Raw genomic sequence first — 22,000 nt, 5'->3', positions numbered from 1 at the left:
AGGGTTTTGGGGTTTAGGGTTTAAGGTTTAGGGTTTAGTGTTTTAGGGTTTTAGGGTTTTCGGGTTTAAGGGTTTAGGGTTTCCGGGTTTAAGGGTTTAGGTTTTAGGTTTTAGGTTTTAGGTTTTAGGGTTTAGGGTTTTAGGTTTTTGGTTTTAGGGTTTAGGGTTTTAGGGTTTTAGGTTTTAGGGTTTAGGGTTTAGGTGTTTAGGGTTTTAGGGTTTAGGGTTTAGGGTGTTGTTATCATCGCAAAATTTGTTCCCTCCCTCTACAAGAGAAAAGAAACGATTATGCGAGTCAAACTCGACCAAAGTTTTGAAAATTACTCGCCTTTGTTTTAAAAATTTGCAGGAAAATTCTGTGGAATGAGATCTGCCTGTCGGTACGAGGTTCAACCATTCCTGGCACCTTTACCAGGGGTAATTGAACCAATGATAAATAGTGTGTTCAACTAAGTTCAAATGTCTAAATTATGCTCTATTTTCCTAAAATGCACAGAGAATCAGGCATGCGCTAGGAAGTTTTGAAAAATGCACATTTTGGGAAATATGATATTTGTTTGGGAAAATTCTTGGAAATACTTAAAAAAAGTGATGCTTCTGGGAAAATCATGAATTTCATTGGAAATCAGGTATTGCATTGGAAAACGACTTTTGAAATGAAAAATGGATTATGAGAAAAACTGAAACTTTGAGAAAATCGATTTTTGAGATTTGGATTGCTTTTTGAAATGAAAATCTATTTCTAAGAAGGGTTTGAGAATTTTGAGAAAACCTATTTCAGAGATAATTAAAAGATTTTGGGAAAATCGATTTCTGAAAACTTGGGATTTTAAAATTTGAGAATGTTAAAACATTGGAAAATCATAATTTTAACTTGGGAAATATTTGAAATAGCATTTGAAAACTCAGAATTTTTCAGAAAATCATTTCCTGAGAAAGACTTAAAATTCTTGAGAAAATCGATTTCTTTGAAATAGAATTGGAATTTGAGTTAGAAAATGTTGTAAGTTGAAAAAAATAAATGAATATGGATTTGGAAGACATTTTCTGAGGAATTGAGAAATTCCTTTTGTATTTGTGAGAAATGCAGTATATTTTGAAGTTAGCCTAAGAGTGTTGGCTGAATGTGGCTAATACGAAGATCACAAATCTGGGTTTTATTCGTATTCTGACTATGGCCATAAATACAAATTTCATCGAATTTGTCAACTCCCTAAGAGCTTGTGAACGTGCTATTCGTGTCAAATATAGTGGATTTGAAAAAATATGCATGAATTATACATTCATCAGATATTGAAATTGCAAAAGCAAACTATATGCAATGCACCCTATTCTAAGCAGAAAATGTAAATCTTATTCCAAATATTACATCTGATATTTACATTAAATTGAATAAAAGAAAAATAAATGAAATCTTCTTCCTGAATATCCCTGTAAAACTAGAAAATAAGTTAGCACAAAAATGTAGGTTTATCTGAATTGATCCGAAAATATTAAGAAAATTATCATATATTATCCAAATATAAACCCAATTCATACCTCCCTGATATAAACATAAGAAACATATGATAAAAATAAATGGAAAATCCGAAAATAAAGTTTGAAAATTCGAAATTAGGATCCAAATAACCAAAATGCCCCTGATAGCAAGACTATGGCCTTGAAATGAGGGTTTTCAGAAAGATATTTTATAAAAATGAGAATTTTGAAATTTAAATAAAAATAAATCAAACACAAGATGATATAATATGATTACAAATATGAAAATCAAAGTTTGGAAATTCGAAATTGAGGTCAAATGACCAAAATTTCCCTGATAGCATGACTATGGCCTTGAAATGAGGGTTTTCTGAAATAAATTTTGTAAAAATGCAAACTTTGAAATTCCAATGATTGCAAATGATATGGAAATCAACTATAATATGATATGAGATGGTGATAAACATATTAAAAACCTTAAAATGTAAAATTATCACAAAATTGTTGAATTTCGCCTTTGATTTTAAAAGCTAATTAACCCACAAGGCAAATGAATTTGAAATTAACTTAAATTTGACATGGACACCTAGACTAACTCTAAAAACATAATGAAATCTGAAAATCTATTTTTTTGGCATTTTCTAATATGGAAATTAGTAAAAAAACTTAGAAAAATATATTTTTTGCCTAAAAATTTAGGCTTAGCTTAATGATGACCTAGTTTCAGGTACTAACCTACCCTAGAAATGCCCCAAATTTTATGGGGAGACATAGGACAGTTAGGCAATGATTTTTGTCTTTTACATATTTGGAATTTAACCTATGGTCGGAGCTTTACAGCTCCGGCAAGTTTGATCAGAATCCGGTGACTGTAGAACTTACGGCAGACTAATAGGTTTTCACAAACAATGCAGGAAAAATGGCAAATAGTGGCCAAAATGGCTGAAATTCTAGGAGAACGTTCCTGACACACAGAGGAACAATTCTTTTTTTGACTATTTTGGCATTGAACTCATGGATTGGGAAGACACAATGGGTTATCAGACCTTTAATTCTGATAAACTTGAAATGACAGGGCATGGACAGGTGAGTTTGTAAAATCTAAAAATGATAGAATATAAACTCTAAAAATACTGAAACTCTAGAATATGGCAGTGAATGTTCTGAGGAACAATTCATCTTTTGATAGTTGGAGCATCTAACCTACGGATTGAAGCGCCGTAGCAGATTTGGGTTGGTCTAGACCCTGACAAGCCTGTGACAGGCTATTCACAGTGGACTGAGACAATCGATTTTTGACAGGAATCAAATCCTTTTAGAAAAATCTAGAAAAGTACAATAAAATAGTAGATCCATCCAAAAATCTATTAAATTTTTTAAAGAAAGATTCGAATCTCCCATGTGGGAGATCTCAGACCGACAACCCTGCTAAAGGGAGATCTGGAATCTCCAAAGGGTTAAAAACCTAACTTGGTGTTCTATTTGTTCATTGGGGTTCCGAAACACAAATGGATACAAACTTTCAGCAGGAAATCAGTAATATATAAACCTATTTACCATAAAATTCTTATGATTTATTGACAAAAAAAGTTGCAGGAAATAATGATTGTCATATATGCTAAAACCAACATCTAGACATCTTAATGTAAGTCTTAATAAGATTAAACAATCTACCTACAAAACCATAAAACTAACTTAATAAAGTGCTTAGAATGCATTTTTAACATAAAACAAAAATAAATGCATCAATGACTGAGAAATATGAACCACATTTATACATTTTTTTTGGCTATGAGAAGAGAGGATCCGATCCATGGATTGGACGAATCCTCCTCTCTCACATAGCAAAGCATGAAATATATGTAAAGAAAAAGGAAAAACAACAAAAAAAGGAAAAAAAAACAATCAAATAATGAAAATTTTGCCAAAATAAAGGAAATTACCTTGAGAAGGGAGGTCTTGTTAGATCCGGTTGAAGGGAGAAAACTTAGACTGGTCGGCTACTTGGAAGAAATTGACTATGGTTGCCACCAAAGGGATGAAGAGCACCCTACTGGGATCGATTGGAGGATGGAGGTTGTTGTTTCAAGTTTGAAGGAGATGGCGCCAGTTGAAGATGATGATGGAAGTCTTGGAATTTGCAGGTGTTGTTGCTCCAGTGTTGAAGTGGCTGGACCGACTGCAGTTGAAAGGGGATGAAGCTATGGTGAAAGTCACAGTTGTGATGTAGCTAGGGCAGATTGATGCTGCAAGGAGAACCGGCTAGAGGAGAAGGTGCTACCGTAGATAGAGTCTGGAGATCCCTTGAAGATGCTGGCTGGAGATGACCAGTGGTGGTAGCTGCTTGGTGGAGATGACTGCAACAAAAGATGGCTGGAGGTGTTGTCCAAGTTGGAGATGTTGGCTGCAACAAAAGATGGCTGGATTCAAAGGGGATTCAAGAGAGAGGGGAGAGAGAGAGAGAGCTGGAGAGAGAGAATTGCTAGGGTTGGTTGGGCGTGTAATGTGTGTTGGGAGAACAAGAAAGGAGAGTGTGAGAGGGTAATCAAAGAGAAAGCCCACCGTATGTGTATTGCTTAGGGCTTTGGGAAGTGAGGAAGGGGTACTAAGGTATGGGCTGGACTAAGGAGGGAAAGAGAGGAAGGAGGGAAGGAAGAAAGAGAAAAGAAAAGAGGAAGAAGGCTGGTCGACCAAGGGGAGGAAGAAAGGAGGAAGGAAGGAAAGAAGAAAAAGAAAGAAAAAAAAAAGAAAGAAGAAGAAGAAAAGGAAGAAAGAAGAAGAAAAGAAGAAAGGAAAGAAAAAGAGGAGGGAAAAGAAGAAAGGGAAAGAAAAGGGAAAGGAGGGGAAAGGAAAGAAAGAGAAGGAGAGGAGAGAGAGGGGGTCGACCCCCTTGTGGGTCCCACCTCTCTAAAAAAAATGGAATAAAAAAAATAAAAATAAATAATAAACAAAAAGAAAATGAAAAGCGAGTAAAAGATTTTTTTTTCTTTTTCAACGAAAGGAAATAAAATTCTCTCAAAAAGTTTTCGGATAAAATGAGCTATTTTTGGCAGTTTTTGAAATGAACTCAGAATTTGAAGTTCTGTACCCCGTTGCGAAGCAAATCCAGTTTAGAATTTGAGAAAACAAGTTTGAAAAGAATCTAGATTGTTTTCTCAGAAAAATATTTTCAAATTTAGAATTTTGGGGGTAAAAATATCAATTTTGAAAACCCAGGGTTTGAAATTGATTTTTAAAGACTTTAAAACTCAAATCTAGATTGAAATTTTGAAAGCTAGAGTTCTAGATCTCAAAAATGAAATGAAATATGATGAATTGCTATGAAATGATGAGAAATGATATGAAATGCCATGTGAAATGCTAACCCTGGATGAAGAATTTTGGATATTAGACCCCGATTGATAGTTATACCAGTTTAAAAAGTGACAATTTTAACAAAAATGGGAAAATGGTTCAAGAAATGGTTTTTGGTCTCTATCGAGCCAGAGTGACACTGAAAATTGAGATTTGAGCTGGATTGAACTAAAATAAACTGAATTGAGCTGAGTTTTAGGGTTTCAGACTGAATTGTCAAGAAAAGCTGCCATTTTTAGAGAAATGATCACTGAAGTGAAGTGAATTACAAACCAGAGCTGGGTTTGAGCTGGAACAAAGATTAGTAATATTGAGATGAACTAAAACTGGAGCTCAAACACAAGCTCAACTGACTGGACTCAGCTCAATTTCAGCTGAAAGAGCTGAAATGAGCAAAAATGGGCTCCTAGACACTTGGAAGTGATTTTGAACTGAAACTGAAGCACTTGAACTTCTAGTGAGCTCAAGCTAGACTCAAAGGACTAGGATTGACTGTGAATGACTGACTTGGAGACAATTGGCTTGGATTTAAGTGATAAATGAGCTCATTTCTAAAGAAATGGTCCCATTCTGGCAGGAATGGTCAGAAATGAACATAGTCTTCTCATTGTGAGCTCAGGTGAGCTAGAAATGACTGACATTCTAACAGTTCTGAGCTTATAAATGAGCTTGGGTGACTCTGAATGACATGGGTCTAGGATGACCTAGGGGTAAAATGGTAATTTCCAAACATAAACTTGAGGTTGGACTCCTGTACTGGCCTACTAGGGTTGGCATCCACACGAGGGATGTGTCTAAGAATGGATGAGAAAAAATTGGGGTGTTTACTGATGCCCCACTTGGATACTAAGCTGGTATAGGGCCGAGCTTAGTGACAAAGAAAACACACCAAATTTCGGCTATAAAAATGTCCCAATTAGAAGGATCTGACTGGGTATGAAGAAATTAGCCGTGATGAAAATGGTAGGTATGAAATGGAAAATGACGAAGAAAGATTTGCTTCATAGAAGTGAGCTTCAGGTTTTGCCCTTAACCTGGATGAGACGAAAAATACCTCATGTAGAAACGAGGCTCAGGCTTGACCCTTAACCTGATCGGAAAGTGAAATACCTCATCAGAATCAGGCTCAGGTTTAACCGCTTAACCTGATATGAAAACAAAATACCTCATCAAAATGAGACTCAGGTTTATCCCTTAACCTGATCGGAAAATAATGGAATCCTCGAAAGAAGACACCATGATGGAACCTTCAGACTTTCGCATAATGAATCCGATAGGGGTTTTGCAAAAGGATGAAAACGAAGGTCTCTAAAGCTTGAAAAGGGGTTGATTTTGGGTGTCTCATTGCTGAGACTAAATAACTTTTGAAATTGATGACCTTTTGAGAGAAAATGATTGGTGGCTTAACAACGAGCTGGAATTGGATTGTCTATGGTGGGACAGTGGGGACACGAGAAAGTGTGCAAATTTGAGAGTCCAGGCGCTCAGACTATACCAAAGAAGGGAAGGAATCTTGAAAACTTCCATTATCAAGTCCTAAAGAGGGATGGCAAATGGCGTCAGGATGTATCAAAGCGGACATCAAGCTCTCACTTCACGTCAGGATAGCTAGAAAATAATGTCAAAATGTTGAAAATTGATGTTGATTCAAAATAATTGAAAATGATGCACATTGCTGTGAAAATATTCTCTCTTTTCTACATGAAGTATTACCTTGAATCGGGGTTTAACACGGGTTGAGGGGTTTAGGGTTTAGGGTTTATGGTTTTAGGTTTTAGGGTTTAGGGTTTTAGGGTTTAGGGTTTAGGGTTTAGGGTTTAGGGTTTAGGGTTTAGGGTTTAGGGTTTTAGGGTTTAGGGTTTATGGTTTAGCGTTTTAGGGTTTAAGGTTTAAGGTTTTAGGGTTTAGGGTTTAGGGTTTAGGGTTTAGGGTTTAGGGTTTAGGGTTTAGGGTTTAGGGTTTAGGGTTTAGGGTTTAGGGTTTAGGGTTTAGGGTTTAGGGCTTAGGGTTTAAGGTTTAAGGGATTAGGGTTTAGGGTTTATAGGGTTTAGGGTTTAGGGTTTTTTAGGGTTTAGGGTATAGGGTATAGGGTTTAGGGTTTAGGGTTTAGGGTTTAAGGTTTGGGTTTAGGGGTTTAGGGTTTAGGGTTTTAGGGTTTAGGGTTTTAGCGTTTAGGGTTTAGGGTTTAGGGTTTAGGGTTTAGGGTTTAGGGTTTAGGGTTTAGGGTTTTAGGGGTTTAGGGGTTTAGGGTTTAGGGTTTAGGGTTTAGGGTTTAAGGGTTTAGGGTTTAGGGTTTAGGGTTTAGGGTTTAGGGTTTTGGGTTTAGGGTTTAGGGTTTAGGGTTTAGGGTTTAGGGTTTAGGGTTTAGGGTTTAGGGTTTTAGGGTTTTAGGGTTTTGGCGTTTAGGGTTTAGGGTTTTAGGGTTTTAGGGTTTAGGGTTTAGGGTTTAGGGTTTAGGGTTTAGGGTTTAGGGTTTAGGTTTAGGGTTTTAGGGTTTAGGGTTTAAGGTTTAGGGTTTAGGGTTTTAGGGTTTAGGATTTTAGGTTTATGGTTTAGGATTTAGGGTTTACGGTTTAGGGTTTAGGGTTTTAGGGTTTTAGGGTTTAGGGTTTAGGGTTTAGGGTTTTAGGGTTTTAGGGTTTAGGGTTTAGGGTTTAGGGTTTAGGGTTTAGGGTTTAGGGTTTAGGGTTTAGGGTTTTAGGGTTTTAGGGTTTTATGGTTAAGGGTTTTAGGGTTTAGGGTTTAGGGTTTAGGGATTTAGGGTTTTAGGGTTTAGGGTTTAGGGTTGAGGGTTTAGGGTTTAGGGTTTAGGGTTTAGGGTTTAGGATTTAGGATTTAGGGTTTAGGGTTTAGGGTTTAGGGTTTAGGGTTTAGGGTTTTAAGGTTTTAGAGTTTTAAGGTTTAGGGTTTAGGGTTTTAGGGTTTACGGTTTTAAGGTTTAGGGTTTTAGGGTTTAGGGTTTGAGGGTTTTAGGGTTTAGGGTTTTATGGTTTAGGGTTTTAGGGTTTAGGGTTTAGTGTTTTAGGGTTTAGGGTTTATGGTTTTAGGGTTTTAGGGTTTAGGTTTTAGGGTTTGCGGTTTTTGGGTTTAGGGTTTAGGGTTTTAGGGTTTAGGGTTTTAGGGGTAGGGTTTAGGGTTAGGGTTTAGGGTTTAAGTTTTTAGGGTTTAGGGTTTAGGGATTAGGGTTTAGGTTTTGGGTTTTGGGTTTAGGGTTTAGGGGTTTAGGGTTTAGGGTTTAGGGTTTAGGGTTTAGGTTTTAGGGTTTTAGGTTTTAGGGTTTAGGGTTTTAGGGTTTTAGGGTTTGGGGTTTGGGGTTTGGGGTTTAGGGTTTTAGGGTTTTAGGTTTTAGGTTTTAGGGTTTTAGGGTTTTAGGGTTTAGGGTTTAGGTTTTAGGTTTTAGGGTTTTAGTGTTTAGGTTTTAGGGTTTAGGGTTTTAGGTTTTAGCTTTTAGGGTTTAGGGTTTAGGGTTTTGGGTTCAGGGCTTTAGGGTTTAGGGTTTTAGGGTTTAGGGTTTTAGGGTTTAGGGGTTTTGGGGTTTTGGGGTTTAGGGTTTAGGGTTTGGGGTTTTAGGGTTTTGGGGTTTAGGGTTTTAGGTTTTAGAGTTTAGGGTTTAGGGTTTAGGGTTTAGGGTTTTAGGGGTTAGGGTTTTAGGGTTTAGGGCTTAGGGCTTAGGGCTTAGGGCTTAGGGCTTAGGGCTTAGGGCTTTGGGTTTAGGTTTTACGGTTTTAGGGTTTAGGGTTTAGGGTTTAGGGTTTAGGGTTTAGGGTTTAGGGTTTAGGGTTTAGGTTTTAGGTTTAGGCTTTAGGGTTTAGGGTTTAGGGTTTAGGGTTTAGGGTTTAGGGTTTTAGTGTTTTAGGTTTTAGGGTTTAGGTTTTAGGGTTTAGGGTTTAGGGATTTAGGGTTTAGGGTTTGAGGGTTTAGGGTTTAGGGTTTTAGGGTTTAGTGTTAAGGGCTTAGGGTTTGGGGTTTAGGGTTTAGGATTTTAGGGTTTTAGGGTTTAGTGTTTAGGGTTTAGGGTTTTAAGATTTAGGGTTTAGGGTTTAGCGTTTAGGGTTTTAGGGTTTTGGGGTCTGGGGTTTTGGGTTTAGGGTTTTTAGGGTTTTTAGGGTTTTAGGTTTTAGGGTTTAGGGTTTCGGGGTTTTAGGGTTTAGGGTTTAGGGTTTTGGGTTTTAGGGTTTTAGGGTTTAGGGTTTTACGTTTAGGGTTTAGTGTTTTAGGGTTTTAGGCTTTAGGGTTTAGGGTTATAGGGTTTAGGGTTTAGGGTTTAGGGTTTAGGGTTTAGTGTTTAGGGATTAATGTTTTAGGGTTTTAGGGTTTAGGGTTCAGGGTTTAGGGTTTAGGGTTTAGGGTTTTAGGGTTTAGGGTTTAGGGTTTTAGGGTTTTAGGGTTTAGGGTGTACGGTTTTTGGATTTAGGGTGTAGGGCTGAGGGTTTGGGGTTTTAGGGTTTAGGGTTTTAGGGTTTTAGGGTTTTAGGGTTTTAGGGTTTTAGGGTTTAGGGTTTTAGGATTTAGGGTTTAGGGTTTAGGTTTTAGGGTTTTGGGGTCTGGGGTTTTGGGTTTGGGGTTTTTAGGGTTTTAGGTTTTAGGTTTTAGGTTTTAGGGTTTATGGTTTAGGGTTTTAGGGTTTAGGGTTTGGGGTTTTAGGGTTAACGGTTTAGGGTTTTAGGGTTTTAGGGTTTTAGGGTTTTAGGGTTTAGGGTTTTAGGATTTAGGATTTAGGGTTTAGGGTTTAGTGTTGTAGGGTTTAGGGTTTTAGGGTTTAGGGTTTTAGGGTTTACGGTTTAGGGTTTAGTGTTTTAGGGTTTAGGGTTTTAGGGTTTAGGGTTTTAGGGTTTTGGGGTTTAGGGTTTAGGGTTTAGGGTTTTAGGGTTTAGGGTTTAGGGTTTTAGGGTTTAGGGTTTTAGGGTTTAGGGTTTAAGGTTTAGGGTTTAGGGTTTAGGGTTTAGGGTTTAGGGTTTAGGGTTTAGGGTTTAGGGTTTAGGGTTTAGGGTTTAGGGTTTAGGGTTTAGGGTTTAGGGTTTAGGGTTTTAGGGTTTAGGGGTTTAGGATTTTAGGGTTTTAGGGTTTAGGGTTTAGGGTTTTAGGATTTAGAGTTTAGGGTTTTGGGTTTAGGGTTTAGGTTTTTAGGGTTTTGGGTTTGGGGTTTTTAGGGTTTTAGGTTTTAGGTTTTAGGTTTTAAGGTTTAGGGTTTAGGGTTTAGGGGTTTTAGGGGTTTAGGGTTTAGGGTTTCGGGGTTTTACGGGTTTTAGGGGTTTTAGGGGTTTTAGGGTTTAGGGTTTTAGGGTTTAGGGTTTAGGGTTTAGGGTTTAGGGTTTTAGGTTTTAGGTTTTAGGTTTTAGGTTTAGGGTTTAGGGTTTGGGGTTTTAGGGTTTAGGGTTTAGGGTTTTAGGTTTTAGGGTTTAGGGTTTTAGGTTTTAGGGTTTTAGGGTTTTAGGTTTTTAGGGTTTTAGGGTTTAGGGTTTTAGGGTTTAGGGTTTAGGGTTTAGGGTTTAGGGTTTAGGGTTTAGGGTTTAGGGTTTAGGGTTTTGGGTTTGGGGTTTTGGGTTTGGGGTTTTTAGGGTTTTTAAGGTTTTAGGGTTTAGGGTTTAGGGTTTAGGGTTTAGGGTTTAGATTTTCAGGGTTTTAGGGGTTTGAGTGTTTAGGGTTTAGGGTTTTGGGTTTTAGAGTTTAGGGTTTAGGGTTTAGGGTTTAGGTTTAGGGTTTTAGGGTTTAGGGTTTAGGGTTTTAGGTTTTAGGGTTTAGGGTTTAGGGTTTAGTGTTTTAGGGTTTAGGATTTTAGGGTTTTAGGGTTTAGGGATTAGGGTTTTAGGGTTTAGGGTTTAGTGTTTAGGGTTTAGTGTTTAGCGTTTAGGGATTAGGGTTTTCGGGGTTTAGGGTTTAGGGTTTAGGGTTTGGGGTGTAGGGTGTAGGGTTTAGGGTTTTAGGGTCTAATGGAGTTTTCCAAACATTTTTTGGAACATGTTCATGAACTTTAACAGACTTGTCTAGTCTCACAAACTTTTTGTTGACATTTTATAAAATTCCATGATCAATTTTTGTTTGACAAAAAATTGTTGAATTTTCATGGATTTTCACCAAGTTTTTGAATTTTGGTGACATTGTTGGACAAAATCGTATTAACTTATGCGAAAATATGGACTTCTAGAAACTCTTTTGAGCATCATTGAACGCTTTAAACTTTTTTTGATGAGCTTTTATTTTTTGATATTTTAATTTCTGATGAGCTTTGTCGAGTTAAAAACTATCTAAAGTTTGCAAACTTTCATGAGTTTTTTCAAAATTTGTAGAGTTGTATGATCTTATATTGTTTTCCAAGATACCAATCTTGTAACTTCTCGCAACTTTTTGTAATGTTTTATGTGTTTCATAATTTCGACGCCCGTTTTATGAAACTATCACTAATAATTACGCACACTTTTTAAGATGTTTTGCAATTTTTACAAACATATGGTGAATATTTATGAGTTTAATGTAGTTTTTATTGACTTGTATGGTGAATGTTTTGCAATTTTTTACACTTATCTATAACTTGTTAACCTTTTATAAGGTTTCACAAGCAAACATGAAGTTTCATGGATTTCTACCAAATTGTTTACAAAACCTTGTTGATGACTGAGAGACTTATGAACTTCTATAAAAACACAGGCTCTAAAAAATCTTTGTGAACTTCATTGATCATTTTAAACATGAGCTTTGGCAAATTATTTAAAAGTATTTCTAGCTGTTTGAAAATTTTCATGAATATCAATGTTTTCAAATTGTTCTGATTTTCATAGTTCATTAAATAACTTTGCAAAACTTTTTTAAACTTCCATAAGTTTTGAATAAGTGCTTTTATGAACCTTAAGTTTTTCATATATTTTTAAAAACATGCTTGAAGCTTTATAGATTTTTGAGGACTTTCGTGATATTTTTGTAAACTTTTTGACTTTGTGTTTCTTTTATGAAGTTGTTATAGATGCTTGTCAACTTTGTCTTTCACACAGTTTGTCTTGAACCTCCTTCCTTGAAACTTTGTGAAAAGTTTTTCTAAACCTATATGAAAATTGTTGAAACTTTTCTATACATCTTTTGGAAATTTTCATGAACATTTATGGATTTGGGTTGGTCACTCACAAATCATTTGTTGACTTTTATTAAAATTTCATGAACAGTCTTGACATGCATCTCCACCAAGTTTTTGGCGATGTTGCATGACATTTGAGAGAATTTTTATGAACTTTTGTGAAAACATGGATTTTCATAATTTTTTATAAACTTTAAGATTTTAGACTTTCGTGTCTTTATTAGGAGTTTTGGTGAAATTATATTTTCATGAACTTCACTCAATTCACAAAAATTTCAAACTTTTATAAACTCATAGTTTGGTAAAACTATCAGAGTAGGGTACCACCAAATTCGATTAGCTAGTGATAACATTGAAAAGATGGTGTATTCTACACATGATAGCTATTATGAATTCTTTGTGTCGCCCTTTGGCCCCACCAACGCACTCGCCACTTTTCAACGTTTGATGAATGATTTTTCTTAGTAGTTTAGAAAGTCATGAGTGAACAACTTGACCATGTGAGGTGTCTTGGCTGTCCTTAGCCAACACCAACTCTAGGCCAAAAGATTCAAGTGTAATTTTGGCCAAAATGAGGTCATGTACTTGGGCCATATTGTGATGGGTGATGGAGTAAGAATTGACCCCGACATGCATTGAGTTATGAAGGACACCCAAATACATTAAAACCTTGAGGGGATTCCTCGATTTCACAAGTTACAACCACGAGCATAGGCTTAGTGATTATGCAGGAGGAGCATCTCATTGCTTACATGAGCAAGGCATTGTGTTATTGATCACCACCACTAGATAGCAAAAATGGTTAAGTTGGTTGTGATTTCGAGGTCCAACATGAGAATGGACGTGAAAACTGTGTGGTTGATTCCTTGTTACACTTGGAGGAGTTCTTGCACGAGTCAGGGTGATAGGCCATCTGGGTCAGAGCATTCCAAGAGGTAGATTTGATATGAATCCAACAACTAGTCGAGTTACAAGGGGCCACTATCGCAGCAAGGCAAGTCATGGGTGGGCGCTGATGAGGCAGCATCGACGTCTAGGGAGGTTGTGCAGGTTTTAGCCCATGTGGGCGCCATAGTGCCGAGTGCGTGCAGAGGGCTAATCGTTTATTGCGAGAACGGTTGGGGTTTGTTCGGATGTAGGTTTGGGGGTTTCTTGAAATGGGACTAGGTGCAATGTATCAACCTAGAAGGCTATAAAAGCAAGTGAAATGAATGTCTTTGACAACTAATGAAATGTGTTGAACTTTCTCTCTCTACTTAATTCTCTCTTATTCTTTTGCTTAAGGTTAAGATTTTTTTCTCTCGTCTGTCTCCTTTCATTCTTCCCTCTTCTCTTGGACCATTTTGGGCCCTTCTCCCTTAGTTCTCTCATTTGTCAGGCCATCATAGGTGTAACGAATTAGATTTATTGATAATGAATTGAATTTTAATATTTGTAATGCGATCAAACTATAAAATTAGGAGTTTTTTTTAAAACAAGACGAAAACCTTTCCTTATCTAAAACATCTCATAAATTTGAGTTTTTGATTAGGGAAAACTAGTAATTGACAATTTTGCAAAAGTTGAATATTTCAATCATAAATATCATAACTGAATAATACAATCAGTCTCCAAATTAAATATCATTATAGATCTCCAACAAGACAATTTATCTCAAGCAAATCGAATAAAACAAAAAAATGATTTTAAAACAACTTCTGTTATAGTGGCTAGAAGCAACCTATGCAACCTCCAAGGTTTCTTCCTCGTTTACCTTACCTCATTCATAATTCAAGGGTCTTGGTTTTTTGGGAATGTATTAAGTATTTTATCACAATCGAAATGCATAAATATACACAATCATTTATGCTATGCCATCAACTTCCACCCTCAATTTGGAATATCACATCGGATATATGATGTTCTGTACATGTATATACATATATACAACTCAAAAGGAAAATACAACAAGAATTTAATGGTTGTGAACAAAAACTCTGAGAATGCTTAGGTGAAATAGATGTTTTTTGCCTCTAGCCTGTGCAAGAACATGGGCGAGAATGCTCTAGGTCCATATTGGCTAGAGAATACAAGCAAGAAACCCTTTGAATGTCAGTTGGACTCTTTTCAAGAACCATTTGAATGTAGTTAGAGGAGCTTTTAGGCCCTTATTAGGTAAGAACATGAAAATATCTCAATATTATCGCCATTTTGAAGCCAACCAATAATATCAGTAGAATATCCTGATATTTACAAAATATCACCAAAAACGCAAAAAATCATGTGATAATGCCGAGATATTGCTGATATTTTTCAAAAAGCTTTCAAAAATATCTCTTTATTTCATATCTTTAAGCATGTGATTTTTTTTTCATTTTGTTTCTTTATATTTTGAAATGGTTTTTCGACTGCTTCTTTATAATTTTTGCAAGAAAAATATTAGAAAACCAATTATCCGATAACTTTTTCTTCTATTGTTTATATTTTTCCAGTTTTAAAATTTGCTAGATTTTCTCAAATAGCCCAGAACAATATTGGTGACTACAGGATAGAATACTAAGAAACACAAAAGGTCAAAAAAGTGATCTGGCTTGAGATTCTTATGAATTGCTTTTGTTGCGCACTCCTTCAAATGTAAGTGTTTTGAGTCCTTTGTAGTAAGGTCACATTTTTTTTTCATATGGAGTTGTTCAACCTGCTTGGAAAGAACACTATAAGGGTCACTTATAATCATTTCACACCTGTCAAGGGCATTGATGTCATGCGGGTGAGTTTTTTCATAGGGACTCTTCTCGTACATTATAGAAAGAGTTTGAAAGGCCTTAAGAACTTAGGCTTGTTGGTCGATCTCCATAGTAATCTCAATAGGACTATATATTAGGACAAAACTTGTCATCGTTTCTCATTTTTTTTTAATGGTGGCAACTACCTCGTTTTACTACTTGACTTTGTTTTGTTGCATTACCAAACATTGGAAGTGGTTCCAAACATGCTACACCCCTTGATCATCTATTTAAAGTCGTCACGGATGGCAAGAGTTTCGAGGTTGGACTAGATAGGAGTAGGCCTTCATATTTGCTGAACAATTTTGGGATCTAGGGTTAGATTACTTAAAATGCCCAAACCTCGATTTTTAGTTCAGGTTTTGGAGATAGTTAGGTGTAGGAAAGTGTTCATACTTGTAATGCTGATTTAGTTGACCTTTTGGGTGTAGAAGCAAATGTACTTTATCTACAAGAGATATATTAAGCATGACAAATTAACAAATTTTTTTTCTTTTTAGTTTACCTTTTGGGTGTAGAAGCAAATGTACTTGATCTACAATAGATATATTAAGCATCACAAATTAACTTTGAGAATAATGGGAACTAGTTTCATTTATTTCCATGAGGTTCACCTCTATATGAGAAAGCAAGTTTTTTAAATTGTGTGCTAGAGAGGTCTAAATATAGAATGTTTTATAAACTTGTGTGGAGGTCTTATAATTTTTTTGAACTATTTCTTGATTTTTATGTACATTTTTGAATTATTTCAATCTTTGCAAATTTTGAAAAACGTTAGAAATTTTGCAACTTTTCTAAAATTTTTACAAATTTTCATGTGCTCTTTGTGAAACATTTCTAAACTATCTCAAACTTTTACAAACTTTACAACTTTTCACGAACTTTAAAAAATTTATAATTTTTGACAAACTTTACAAAATTGGCAACTCTTGACAATTTGTACAAATTTGATAGCTTTTGCCGAGTTTTGAAAAGTTTTACAAATTTCACAAATTTTACAACGTTTTAAGAACTTTATAAAATTTGCAACTTGTGCCAAATTTTATAGCTTTTGACAAGTATTGACAAATTTTAAAATATTCTTTGTGATTTTATGGACATTTTAAAACTATTTTAAACTGTTGCGAACTTTACGAAGTTCCACAAATTTTACAAACTTTATAACTGACAAAGTTTCTCAAATTTTGATGAATTTCACAGCTTTTGCAAATTTTTTATGATTTCTTGTAAACATTTCTAAATCTCTATTATATAGGAAGCACAAAAAAAACAAAAAAACTGTATAAGACAAAGAAGCTATTTTTGTGGGGCCAATCTGAGTTTTTCTTACAAATGTTATTGTTTTCTTTACCACATAAATCGTTGTTACTCTCTCTCTCTCTTAACCGCCTCCGACTCTGTCACGTTGTGTAACTGTTACCTCATTCTCCTCTCTCTCTGTCTTTGGACTGTGTTTGCATTTTTTGTCTGTCTCAATTGTGGGTTCATATATTAGTTTCAAGAACACAAGGGAAAGAAAATTCATAATCAAGCTCAAATATATAAGAAATTTTTTCAGGGTTTTTTTTAATAAATCTTTGGTTCTTGTGAAGTACATTAATTGCAACAACCATTTTATTTTTGCATCTACTCTCTCTCTCTCTCTCTTCTACGTATGGGGTGTGTATGTGGCCAGAGAAAGCCCTTTGGCTGATCTTTTTACATAGTTTGTGTAAATTTTTTATAAATTGATGCTTCTTGTCATTTTTTTAGTTGATTATATTGTTTAATGGTCTTAATTGAGAGTCTGTTTTTTCTTGGTTTTCTTCTTCATGGCGTCCTCTTGGTTGTATTGATATTTAAAGGTTAGGATTGAGTTATGCGAAAAAAAGGTATCATATTCTCCTTTTTATTAGTTGTTGTCTTCTCTTTAGGAGGAAAGAGTATCACATTGAGGAGTATGAATTGCAAAATATTGGCACTGAATGTGTAGTAGAAATCAATTTAAAACCTTTTAGTTTTTGCATTTTTACCAGATAAAAACAAAAAAGAATTAACTGGAAAAAGTAAAAGCCAATTAAGCAAATGAAAAAAGTGAAAAAATAAAAACAATAAATATAATAAAAAACAGTACAAGATGCTTGAAAAGATGAGGTGTCATGATAATTCACTTTTTATTTTTGAATTTTTTTGACTTTATATTTTCTTTTGTAGTTTAGTTTCATTTCTACCTGTTCTACTAATTATCTCTAATCTAATTGCAGGTAAAATTGTCTTGTTAGCCAAATTAAACAATTTTAGATAACAAGTTAACGGGCTATAACATGAATGACAGACTTGTCCTTAAAGAAACATAGAGGATATCAGAAACACTAGGAAAAAAGGATGGATTTGAAAAATTGTCAATTGAATAGGCACTCTACTATAAAAGTTTTTTTTCCTTAATGTTAAAAAAAGCGATGGTTGTCATCATGGTCATGTATCTTGTGCAACACATGCAAGGAAAGTGTTGTGTCGAGAATCAGAGCCTCAGAATCACAAATAAACTTTTTTAATGGGGAGTTTAGAAATTATTAATCAAAAGGAACAAGGTTTTTTTTGCGGGGCCCATGTATTGACAACCCAACTATGGACAAACCAGAGAAGTTTGATGCATGGACGAATGACATCAAAGAGATTGACCAATTACGTTTAGGTGTTCCTATGATCTCATGGGCACTCCTTTTAATAATATTTCTAAGTATTAACAATTTTTATTTTTACAATAAAAAAAAGTTCTTAATAAATAAAATCACAAGAATACATCGGCTTCTTGTCCTATTCCCCACAAAAAAAGGGAAAAGAAAAGCAGAGTTAGTGAACTAACAAAGTTTGTGGCTAACGGTGCATTCTGCTATAGTTCTATATTCTTGTTTATATGGTGTGTGTGTGTGTTATTAATGTCCGCTCATATATTTAGTGACTGTTTTTCATATATGTTGTGATTCAGTTTTTTACAGTACGTATTCCTTTTTATTTTTTGGGCCTGCCTAGTCCTTTTAAAAGGCCCACTACCTAGTTCCACCCAGCACTTTTGACTACATATAAAGGAAAAATGCAGGAAAAAAAGTCTTGACAGGAAAAAAAAATCTTTGGAAACTAGTTTTGACTGACCACTCATCAACTAGGCACACTAGTTTGTCACCAGTTGGATTTTGAAGGCTATTGCAGCTAGTGGCCTTGGTAGTTGGCTGACAAGTTAGCTGTGACAATAGCTATGCAGGTTGTGCTTTTTCTGCCTACTCATAAATCATCAAAACAGACCACATCATCTTATGTTGCCTGACCTGCAACATGATATTTAAATTTGTAGAAACCAACAGAGATGACCAACCTTCAAGAACAAACTAAGAATTTCCAAAAATCAAATAATTCAAAATGGTCACATGTCAGGTCATTTAGATTCATCAAATCTCATCTTCTATCCATCAACAAATCTAAAATAAAATCACTAAAACAATGGGTCATTTGCAAAGCATGCAACACAACAGAATTTAGATGTGCAAGTCATTTTATGACCTTCAGCAATCTCTTGAGGTACACATGAAACGTTACTGAACTTGTTATTGCTTCTCAACTAAGTAATTTTTAGATGAGACTCTCTTGGAGTAATAGCCTCAATGTTAGATTATTCAATATAATAAGGATAAAGCTACTTTAATTCATCTACTCAACTAAACAAACATGTCACCTTAAACAAAGAATGGGAATGGTTTATATTTCCTTCCCTTGTCAATTTCTAATGTAACACAGGTCCTCTGCCTTTGAAGGCTAAAAATTGATAACATGGGTATGTTGGCCCTTGTATCCGCGGCTACAGCTGCGCAGTTGACAATGCCAGAGCCATGATTGTATTGCACACTATGACTCAAAATGGTGTGGCCCCATGAAACATGGATATATAGGAAAGGCGCTTGTATCGATGCCCCATATGGATGCACATGGATATTGAGCACATTTGGATGGGTTCCTAGAGTCACTTGAGGTCAACTTAGCGAAATGTGCTTATTTTCTTTGAGAAAAAACTCTTTCTAGTCCGGTCCATGCTGTTGCTCCACCTTTCCTTTCCAACTACATATTGACCACACAACTGTCATTTAAAGTTTCTGCAAAGTTATGTCAAAATAGGAGCAGATGCAACTTTGCTCAAAGGATGATTACTAGGTGACAACCAATCATTTGGTTGTGCAACACCGAGTTGCTCTCTCTCAAATTCTTAGTTGCAATGAGATAACAAAACATCACAAATGGTTAGTGTTTAATTATTAATCTAGATATGCTTTAGTCATAAATGTTGAGCAGTGAAAACTGAAAGGGAAGACACTATTCCATTGCTCTTCGATATATCTCTTTTGTACATCGAAAAGGGGCTTATAAAAGGTCTATGCCTTTTTGGCCCAAAAGAAACATAAAAAATGGACTAAAATATCCCCTAACAAAACCAAATACTTATAATAATGGTATAGGACGAAAAAGTCCTTAAAACAGGACCATAGAGACAAAAATAACCATATAATATAGATTGTACAATAAATTATATTATTCATCACTCCCCCTCAAACTTGGCATGATCAAGAGAAATCATACCAGGTTTGGAGAGGAAAGTTCTAAATCTTGATGATGGCAAGCTCTTAGTGAACACGTCTGCTACTCGTTTGTCACAAAGGTTTTATCAAAATTTGTCAAGTGAAGGACTCAACATGGGGTAATTCTTTGGATTCTTAAAAGAGATCCTCAAACTCCTCCAAAACTTTGCCTAAATCATATGACAAATCATCAAGTGTTCCTACTAATTTTTTTTCTATCTTGGGATAGGACCCATAACATGTACAATTCATATTTTGTCGTATAAGGCCTTCATGGATCTTTGAGTTAGGCTCTCATAAGCAGGACGTTTAGCTATGAGGCAAACTAGACTACCCTCATTTGAAAATGTCATAATGATCCTTGAGAAGTCCAATGATACTTCAACCAAGTGACTTAAGTCATTGCATACCAAGCACAACATCCTCACCATAAATAGAAAGCAATACAAGTCAACTAGAAGCCTCACGAAAATGTAGCTCAACATCTCTACACATGGAATTTCATCTCCTATTGTCACATCGAATGAGTAGTGCATCATGAGTGGACATTCAAATACCTTAACCGTATTCTAACTAATGAAGTTGTCTATAAAATTTGTGTCGGCCAAAATGTCTACATTCTTGTCACCAATCAAAACGCACTACATTCATTGAATAGGGCACACATGTGCGACTAAGCGTGTTGTAAGTGACCTTCAAAAACTCATCTTGAGTGTTATTATCACTCTCTCTCACTAGTGTCGTCTTTCTTATTCACCATGAAAATCTTGAGGTGCTTACACTTGTACCCCTTGAACCATTTTTCCTCACAGTCGAAACAAGATTCCTTTTGAATTATTTCATCTCTTTTGAAATGTGTTCCACCTTGGGATATAGATGGCTTCTTAGAGAACCCAAACTTCTTCTCACCCTTCTTCACATGCACATCGAGTAGCCTATTTGGCCTCTTGAATGCACCTAGCCTTTAGTTCTTTTCTTCAACGACCCTTGCCCATCTAAAGCACTTATTTAGAGTTGGGATTTAGAACACGCAATGCAAACTTTTAATCCTCCAATGAATATGCTAATTAAAACTCTTAATGGCCATTCTATCACCATAGAACTATCTTCAAATTTACCTTGATATTCTTGAATTGACCATCTTTGCTTAAAGTTCTTTAGTTTCAAGCATAGACACCAAGAACATGGTTGGATTTTTCACCAAGTCGACTCGTGACTCGGTTGAGTTGACTCAACTCAACATGGTCCCACGCCACGATATCAGTGAAACTCAGGATTTAGCAAAAACCAGCTGAGTCAATCCTCAAACTCTGCTGACTCGGCTGAGTGTCGAGTCTAGGACAAATCGGCCGAGTTTGATCAAATCAAACTATGCATCACTCGGCCGAGAATAACACACAATGTTGTTGAATCATTCGAGTCATTAGGTGATACAACTCGGCCGAGTTAGTAAAAATAAAAAAATATATATTCGAATTAGGGTTGGGAAGGGGGATTTTGACGCGATTACATTTTGTTGCCCCCTTTCTTTTTCCTGTGTGTTGCATGCTTGCAGCTCGGGACTCGACAACTCGGCAATCGGCATCAACACAGCAAGCAACACCATTGCAGGCTCGCAGCTTGGTAGTCGGCACTACTTGACGGCCTGGCCTCCTCCCATCCAGTGTCCTCTTGAGTCCCGACCTCCTCCCATCAACCCTGCAGTGTGCAGTAACCGGTGACACACCGTCACACCTTGACCTGGCACCGACAAGCACTGCCACACCAGTGCACCACTGCACCTTGGGTCCTTGACCTCCGGCTTCGGTCCTCACCGATGAGTCGGTGATGCACCCTGACTCGGCAGGCACCACCGCACCAGAGCACTCAGCGCCAGGCACTTTAGTGGCTCACTCTTCACGTCCTCTCTCTCTCTCATACTATATACATTTATTACTTATTTCTATTAAAATATAAGAAAAACCTTGACTCGCCCGTGTCATGAGTTGATGTCTAGCTGATCTGATACCGAGTCACGAAAAATCCAACCATGACCAAGAATGAAACGGATATGGAAAGTGAAAGTGGGGAAACGAGCCTAAGAAATTGCTAGGAAGCAGGAAGCGAGATATGCTTATATAACAATTATATAAGCAAAAAATAATATCACAAAAAATGTAAATACATAAAAAACATGAAAATTAGTAAAAAATAAGATAAAGGTTAATGAAAAATTAAGTGTATACTTATAACAATATAACATAATTGTATTATTTTAAAAAAATAAAATGCATTAAGAAAAAGTAAGGATAAAACAATAAAAAAATAGAGAGAATCGACTATAAAGCAAAAATAATTAATTGCGATCCGAGTTTCTTTAAATGAAACGAGTTTCTCACAAATGAGAAACAAGTTTCTCCAAGTTTCCCCATCTTTCAGGGAAGCGTCAAGCTTCTGGTTTCCAAAACGTTCCCTTTAGATAGAAGTTTTCGGTAACTATAGTTTCAAGTAGAACATCCCACACTATTTCAACATGAGTCTTCTCATATCATCTATGCCAAGACATGGCTTTTCAATCAAAAAGTAGAATAGAAATACCACATAATTTTAAATTTTAATCCCTTAACTTGGCCAGCTTGAACTCGACTCAACTCATACACATCAGACTCAAACTTGGCTTGAGCTTGAGTCAAGCTTTACATGCCAAGCTCCAACTCAACTCAATGTGTTACATTAATGCTCAAGAGCTTGACTCA

General features: G+C 36.0%; 1 long non-coding RNA gene across 1 annotated transcript in view; it reads right to left on the bottom strand.

The window, feature by feature from the left end:
- Window positions 1-18,151: 18,151 nt before the first annotated feature.
- The window catches only part of LOC149811276 (uncharacterized), a 40,186-nt gene continuing 36,337 nt past the window's right edge, over window positions 18,152-22,000 (bottom strand). The window contains exon 3 of the long non-coding RNA XR_016428532.1: window positions 18,152-18,750. This is a non-coding gene — a long non-coding RNA (uncharacterized LOC149811276). The remainder of the gene's footprint in view (window positions 18,751-22,000) is intronic.

The sequence above is a fragment of the Nuphar pumila genome, chromosome 17, assembly GCF_984573655.1.
Source record: "Nuphar pumila chromosome 17, dmNupPumi1.hap1.1, whole genome shotgun sequence".
Lineage (NCBI taxonomy): Eukaryota > Viridiplantae > Streptophyta > Magnoliopsida > Nymphaeales > Nymphaeaceae > Nuphar > Nuphar pumila.
Note: the sequence above shows the minus strand (reverse complement) of the source record. Positions and strands in the feature narration are given on the sequence as shown.